The following is a 7,421-nucleotide window of genomic DNA, read 5'->3' on the forward strand; positions in this document are numbered from 1 at the left end:
AGCAACAAGTCAGCTGGTGAAATTTAGACCGTCCCTCCTAGATCTTCCTCCATTAGCTGTGAGTGGTATTATTATTATTATTATTATTATTATTATTATTGAACAGTGGAAGCGTTTAGGAGGAACGACAGAGAGCAGCTCAGCAAGACCACGTAAGGTAAAGAGCGGGGTCAGGGCCGAGTGCTGAGCTCAGAGCAGAGTGCAGAAAAGCCTCCAGTAACTGCAGAGCTCCAGACCTGCTGCTGTTAGAGCTCAGAGCAAAGGGGGGCCAGCTCCATATTAATACAGCCTATGAATTTAGAATGGCATAGCATGAAAGCTCCTGTAGGCGTAATGTGTGGGTGTCCCAATACTTTTGTCCATATATTGTATGAAACCTTGAGTTGACGTGATCACTTGTCGCATTGACCTCTCAGCGTGACCTACTGCTAAGACAAATAAGGGATAGTTGGACCGCCAGTTCAACCAATTCTGGCTCAGCGTCTCCTCCCCCACCCTCTTGCAGACTTGCGTATCATGTGATAACAGTGTGACCTCAGCTGACAAAATGCAACAGGCTGCTTAAACTTTGTTCAGAAGCTGCACCTCCACTGCCAACGAGGCCTCCAACGCTAACCCTGTTAGCCCGGTGTAATCGGACCCTGGTCCAGTTCCACCCTTGATGTGATTCATTTTGATGTGAGACCTTTGAGAGGAGGTGGTCTGGACCTGGCCTCGATCTGACCCAACTATCAGGTGTTCTCCTCAAGGTTCAAGCTAAACAGCTCTGACAGCCAGGTGTTGACCTGGTATACTGCCCAGATCATTCACATGCCATCTCTGCTGTTGTTTCACAGTAAACTGTACAGAATTCTGCACTGGTCCAGAACACAGGACCATCAGATGTCCTCGCATGTTTTCACGCACTTGGATTTTTCCCTAATCCAATCCGAGAGGACGGTGCCCCAATAGCTACTCTGATTCTACTGAGCTTTAACCCCCCAACACTCCAAGGGTTATTACATTGTGTATGACTCAGTATCTACAGGGACTTCTGTACAAACTGGTTTGGGCTATTCTCTGGTCATAGAATAATAAAATATGATAAAATAATTTTATATTATAACAAATATTCTAAAATAATAACACTTTTGGCCCACCGGTAGGCCATAGGCTTTTTAACCCCTTAAAGCACCTCTTACAAACTTCTATTACCAAACAATAGCCCCACCAGTTTGTGCAGAAGTCCCTGTAGTCACCTAGTAATAATCCTTTCTGCATTAAGGAGTTAAAATGAGCTGTTTCAGCTATACTGTTATTTAAAAAATGGTATTTTTCATATTTATTACCATTTAAAATGCCTATAGTCTCAAATCGGTCCACTACATCAAGTCCTAGAGAGGTCCTGGCCTTTGTCTAGGTGTTTTTGACCGCAAGTGTTGACCACCACCTTGCTCACCTCCCATGACTATCAGCTGTGTGTGGTCTCTTTCTGGTGGTAGATGCTGTACTTGGATATCGCCTGTGATGTAGGAGCTGCCTGTAGATCCAGTGATGAGATTTTAGGATGGTGTAGGATGGTTCTTCACTCATCTTGAGGTTCTGCTCTTGGGCTGAACTTGCTAGGCTGGTCTGATCTGGCCATGTTGTTCTAAACTTGTAGATGATTTAGTGGACAAACAGTGGGACGGCTGATTTCTAACTGTTCTGAGATCTTCTCAAACCCCTTCCCAGACTCCTCTACAACATCTCCAACCTTCTTTCTGAAGGCCTCAGAGAGCTCTCTGGATCTGGCCATGGTGATCTTCTTCTTCACCACTCACTTCAACCTTCAATCAAGAGCAGACCAGACTAAACAAACGTCTGAGGCCTAAATCAGACAGACTCCTCCAGAATAATCCTCTCCAACCATGTTCTGATCATCTGCAGCTGATGTTCAAAATTTCATCTTACAGGAAAATTACATTTCTCTTAATTCTATTTTTAATAAATGATGATTAAAGCCGTTTCTTCATTTGTGAGAGTGAGGTGTCCTCATTTTTAATAAATTTCATATTTTATGGAGTTTCTAAAGCTACTGTTGGCACACACACACACACACACACACACACATGGATCAGCTGGCTACACATGGTGATTGTTTTGCAGATATGAAAATACTGAGTGTGAATTAAAAGCCATGATCCAGCCCAGGTGTGTTAGCTTACTGAGCTGCAGAAGGTGTGTAACAGGAATGGGCTGCTAACACACTGAGCCACTTCCATGTGTGATTAGCAGTTAGCTGGGCAGTGCCAGAGTCAACATTCAGATCCTGTATGTGTGTGTGTGTGCGCATGTGTGTGTGTGAGAGTGTGTGTAAGGAGCCGGGTGGGAACGGTGGTGGCATTTTTTCCACCCTGGAGACAGCACTGTCTTCATGGGGTGTTAATGGGTCACACCCATACACACACATGCAGGAGTCCAGCTGGGGGAGTCTCAGGCCTGAGGTGGTATTTACTCAAACCTTGATTACACTCCACCCACTCTCTCTCTCTCTCTGTGTGTGTGCGTGTGTGTTTGCACTGGCTGTACCGTTCCCACCCATTCCCAGTCTGATGCAGCTGTGGAATCAATGTGTGTGTGTGTGTGTGTTTGTACAGCCCCCACTTTTCTCAATTTCATAGAAATAGTTTTGTTTTTATTTCTGCCACTTTTAGACAACTTTTATGAACTGTGAACCATCAATAAGCACATAATAAGCTTTAGGTGGTTGCAATGGTGTTACCACATGGTTGCTAGGTGGTTACTTTGATGTTTTTAGTGAGTGTTAAGATTAAGCACTCAAAGTGTTCATTTATCACTGGACAAATTGCTGTGTATGGTGCTGCTAGTGGCTGCGGTTGCTAGTAGGCTGCTATGGTATGTCAGATGATTGTTTTGATGTTGCTAAGTGGTTGCTAGGTGGTTACTTTGATGTTTTTAGGTGGTTGCTACAAAGCAAATTTGCCAGTGTTAAATCAACACTGTGAGTGTTAAGTATTAGGCTCTCACAGTGTTCATTTAACACTGGACAATCCGCTGTGTATGGTGCGGCATAGTGCTTTCTAGGTGGCTGCTATGGTATGTCAGATGATTGCTGTGATGTTGCTAAGTGGTTGCTAGGTGGTTACTTAGATGTTTTTGGAAAAAAGGAGCGATTGCAAATAGTAGAAAGTAGCTGAATGTACAGGTGTATGGAAGCGTACGGTCATACGGGTCTGCCAGCAGTGGGGTGGTCATAATGTTCTGGTATGACCATGTAGTGAAATTGTGGTAAATCCAGAACACACATGGTTTCTTTGTAGATTATTTTATATACTTACAGTACGCCTCGCATGCATTAAAAACAGTGTAGCATGGTAACCATGGTGTTTTAGGTGGTTGCTAAGTGGTTACTTTGATGTTTTTAATGAGTGTTAAGATTTAGCACTCATAGTGTTAATTTAACACTGGAGAAATGGCTGTGTATGGTGTTGCTAAGCGTTTGCTAGGTGGTTGCTATGATGTTTTAGGTGGTTGCTACACAGCCAATTGGCTAGTGTTAAATGAACACTATTTGTGTTAAATGAACACTGTGATTGTTAAGATTGAGCAGTCACAGTGTTCATTTAACACTGGAGAAATAGCTAAGCATGGTGCTGCTAAGTGGTTGTTAGGTGTATGCTATGGTATGTGAGATGATTGCTATGATGGTTACTATGATGTTTTAGTGAGGGTTAAGATTAAGCAGTCATAGTGTTCACTTAACACTGGAAAAGGTGGCTGCTATGGTATGTCAGATGATTGCTATGACATTGCTAAGTGGTTGCTAGTTGGTTGCTATGATGTTTTAGTGAGTGTTAAGATTTAGCCGTGATAGTATTTCTTTAACACTGGAGAAATGGCTGTGTATGGTGCTGCTAAGGGGTTGCTAGGTGGCTGCCATGGAATGTCAGATGATTGCTTTGATGTTGCTAATTGGTTGCTATGTGGTTACTTTGATGTTTTTAATGAGTGTTAAGATTTAGTATTCATAGCATTTATTTAACACTGAAAAAATGTTAGATGATTGTTTTGATGTTGCTAAGTGGTTACTTTGATGTTTTTAGTGAATATTAAGATTTAGCAGTCATAGTGTTCATTTAACACTGGAGAAATGGCTGTGTATGGTGCTGCTAAGTGGTTACTAGGTGGCTGCTGTGGTATGTCAGATGATTGCTTTGATGTTGCTAAGTGGTTACTTTGATGTTTTTAGTGAGTATTAAGATTTAGCAGTCATAGCTCATTTAACACTGGAGAAATGGCTGTATATGGTGCTACTAAGTGGTTACTAGGTGGCTGCTATGGTATGTTAGATTATTGCTTTGATATTGCTAAGTGGTTACTTTGATGTTTTTAGTGAATATTAAGATTTAGCAGTCATAGTGTTCATTTAACACTGGAGAAATGGCTGTGTATGGTGCTACTAAGTGGTTACTAGGTGTCTGCTATGCTATGTTAGATGATTGCTTTGACGTTGCTAAGTGGTTACTTTGATGTTTTTAGTGAGTATTAAGATTTAGCAGTCATAGTGTTCACTTAACACTGGAGAAATGGCTGTGTATGGTGCTGCTAAGCGTCACCATGTCTCCTCTCTTTCCGTGAGGGAGATTTTAGGGGCAGTAAACTCTTCAGGCGTCTGGATCCAAGTTTCTCCGGAAGTCTGGACGGCTCTGAATGACTTTGTTCAGATCATGGAGATTTCACTATGAAGCCATTTGAGCTTCTGTATGTGTGAGAACAAGAACAGGCCAGGCTAATACTGCTCACAGACCTGCACAGAACTGGATCCACATCCTGGAGGCATGGTTATGTAATGTGGGATTAGTGATGTGTAGGAATTCCAAGATCTTCCCGCTTACCTCTCCAGTATTTGATTGGAATTGTGACATAGTGTGTGTGTGTGTGTGTGTGTGCATTAGTGGAAGGGTGTGTTTTTGTACTTTCGAGTCAAAACATGGCACTGCTGAGGCAATAATTGTGCAACACGCTTGCGGTACTGTGGGTGCTCTCTTCTCTGTCTCCTTTACTGTACTGTTTATCTGTCTTATCAGGTTGAAGGTTAGCATGGGCTTCAAACAGAGTCTGATCTATCAGGGTTTAGCTTCAGCTGGTTCAGAAGTTCTAGTCTAATTCTGTTCAATTCAGTTCAAGTTTTTTATGTTTGTTTACATTTTGCTAAAAACTCTAAAAATACACACATTTTGTGGATGTTACTATGTGTATATGTATTTTTAGGTGGTTGCTATGGTGTTGCTGAGTGGTTGCTAAGTGGTTGCTGTGATGTTTTTAGGTGGTTGCTATGGTGTTGCTGAGTGGTTGCTAAGTGGTTGCTGTGATGTTTTTAGGTGGTTGCTACACAGCAAATTTGCCAGTGTTAAATCAACACTAGAGTGTTAAGATTTAGTGCTAACAGTGTTGATTTAACACAGGACAATGTGCTGATGGTTGCTATTGTGTTGCTGGGTGATTGCTATGGGATCCTGGATGGTTACCATGGTGTTTTTAAGTGGTTGCAGTGGTATGGCTAAGGTGTTCCTATGTGATTGTTATGGTGTTTCTAGGTGGTTGCTATGGTGTTGCTAAGTGGTTGCTAGGTGGTTGCTGTGATGTTTTTAGGTGGTTGCTACACAGCAAATTTGCCAGTGTTAAATCAACACTAGAGTGTTAAGATTTAGTGCTAACAGTGTTGATTTAACACCAAATAATTTGTTATGTATGGTTCTGCTAAGTGGATGCTACGTGGGTGCTATGATATCCTTGATGGTTGATATGATGATGCTGAGTAGTTGCTATGATATACCCGATGGTTGCTGTGGTGTTGCTTGGTGATTGCTATGTCATCCCAGATGATTACTATGGTGTTTTATGTGGTTGCTATGGTGGTGCTCTGTGGTTGCTAGGTGGTTGCTGTGATGTTTTTAGGTGATTGCTACACAGCAAATTTGTTTACTCAAATGAATATAAATGAACACCAAGAATGTTAAGATTTAGCGCTAACAGTGTTGATTTAACACTGGACAATTTGCTATGTATGGTTGCTATGGTGTTGTTGGGTGATTACTATGGTATCCCGGATGGTTACTATGGGGTTCTTAGGCGGTTGCTATAGTGTTGCTAAGTGGTTGCTACACAACAAATTTGCCAGTGTTAAATCAACACTGTTGTTGATGGTTGCTATGATATCCTGGATGATTGCTGGTGTCGTTTAGTGGTTGCTAGGTGTTTAATATGGCGCTTTTAGGCGGTGCTTTTATTTGCTACACAGCAAATTCACTGGTGTTACAGATTTAGCACTTACAGTGTTTATGTAATTGCTGTGGATGGTATGGTGCTCTTAAGTGGATGCTAGGTGGTTGCAACAATATCCCAGATGGTTGCTATGTTGTTGCTAAGTGGAGTTATGATTTAACTTAATTTTGGGAGATGGTCCATGCCCTGACCTCCTCCCACTCAACCCCAATAGAAACCCTCATTCTCACTTCATCATCATGTCACACGCCCTCTACCTCCCAGTCTCCCCCCTTCTTCAACCTTTTCTCACCTCTCGCTAGGGGGCTTCGAAGACACTTCAGGCCGTGGGACATACTTTCAAAGTGGTTGCTATTGTATACCGGATGGTTGCTATGGTATTGCTAAGTGGTTCATATGGTATCCATATGGTATTGTTAAATGCTAACCTATTTATGATTGGGATTGGTTGGGATGGTAGCAAGGATGGTTGCTATGGTGTTAGTAAAAGGTTGCTATGGTATCCCAGATGATTGCTATGGTTTTGCCGAGTGGTTTGCGTGGTGGTTATAATGGAATTGCTAGGTGGGTGTTATGATATCCCAGGTGGTTGCTCGAGTGCTGCTAGGTGGTGGCTGTGGTATTCCAGATGGTTGTCCACCGTGTAAACTGACAGAAATTTCACGGGTGGGATACTGCTGCTGTTTGGGCCGGTGGTCCCGGGCCGTTTAAGCTCAGCTTTGTTTGCAGAAAAGCTGATGTGACAGGTTTTTTTTTTTGTTAGACATCAACGGCGCACAAACACCCTCCGGTCTCTCGCTCAGTCAAACTCCAAAAACATCAACAACACCAACGACCCCATCAGCGGACATGCCCCGCTGCGGACGGAGGGCTGGATCTACAGCACAAGCCGGACTGAAATAACTAGAAAAATGAACAAGCGGGGGCTGCTGCTACTGCTGCTACTGTTTAAGCTATTCAGCTTATCAGCACTGCCATGCAAAAACCTTGTATCTCCATTTGTGTCATTTTTTGTGCATGTGTTCACAAACATTTCATGGACCAATAGAAACTCTTCATATTCAACTATGAGCTATTTATCTTCTGTAAAGTTGACATTTCTAAGATCTAAGTTTTTGTATGACAGCAATGATATCCACTATATGTCCAAATGT

The sequence above is a fragment of the Salminus brasiliensis genome, chromosome 20, assembly GCF_030463535.1.
Source record: "Salminus brasiliensis chromosome 20, fSalBra1.hap2, whole genome shotgun sequence".
In the NCBI taxonomy this organism is placed as follows: domain Eukaryota; kingdom Metazoa; phylum Chordata; class Actinopteri; order Characiformes; family Bryconidae; genus Salminus; species Salminus brasiliensis.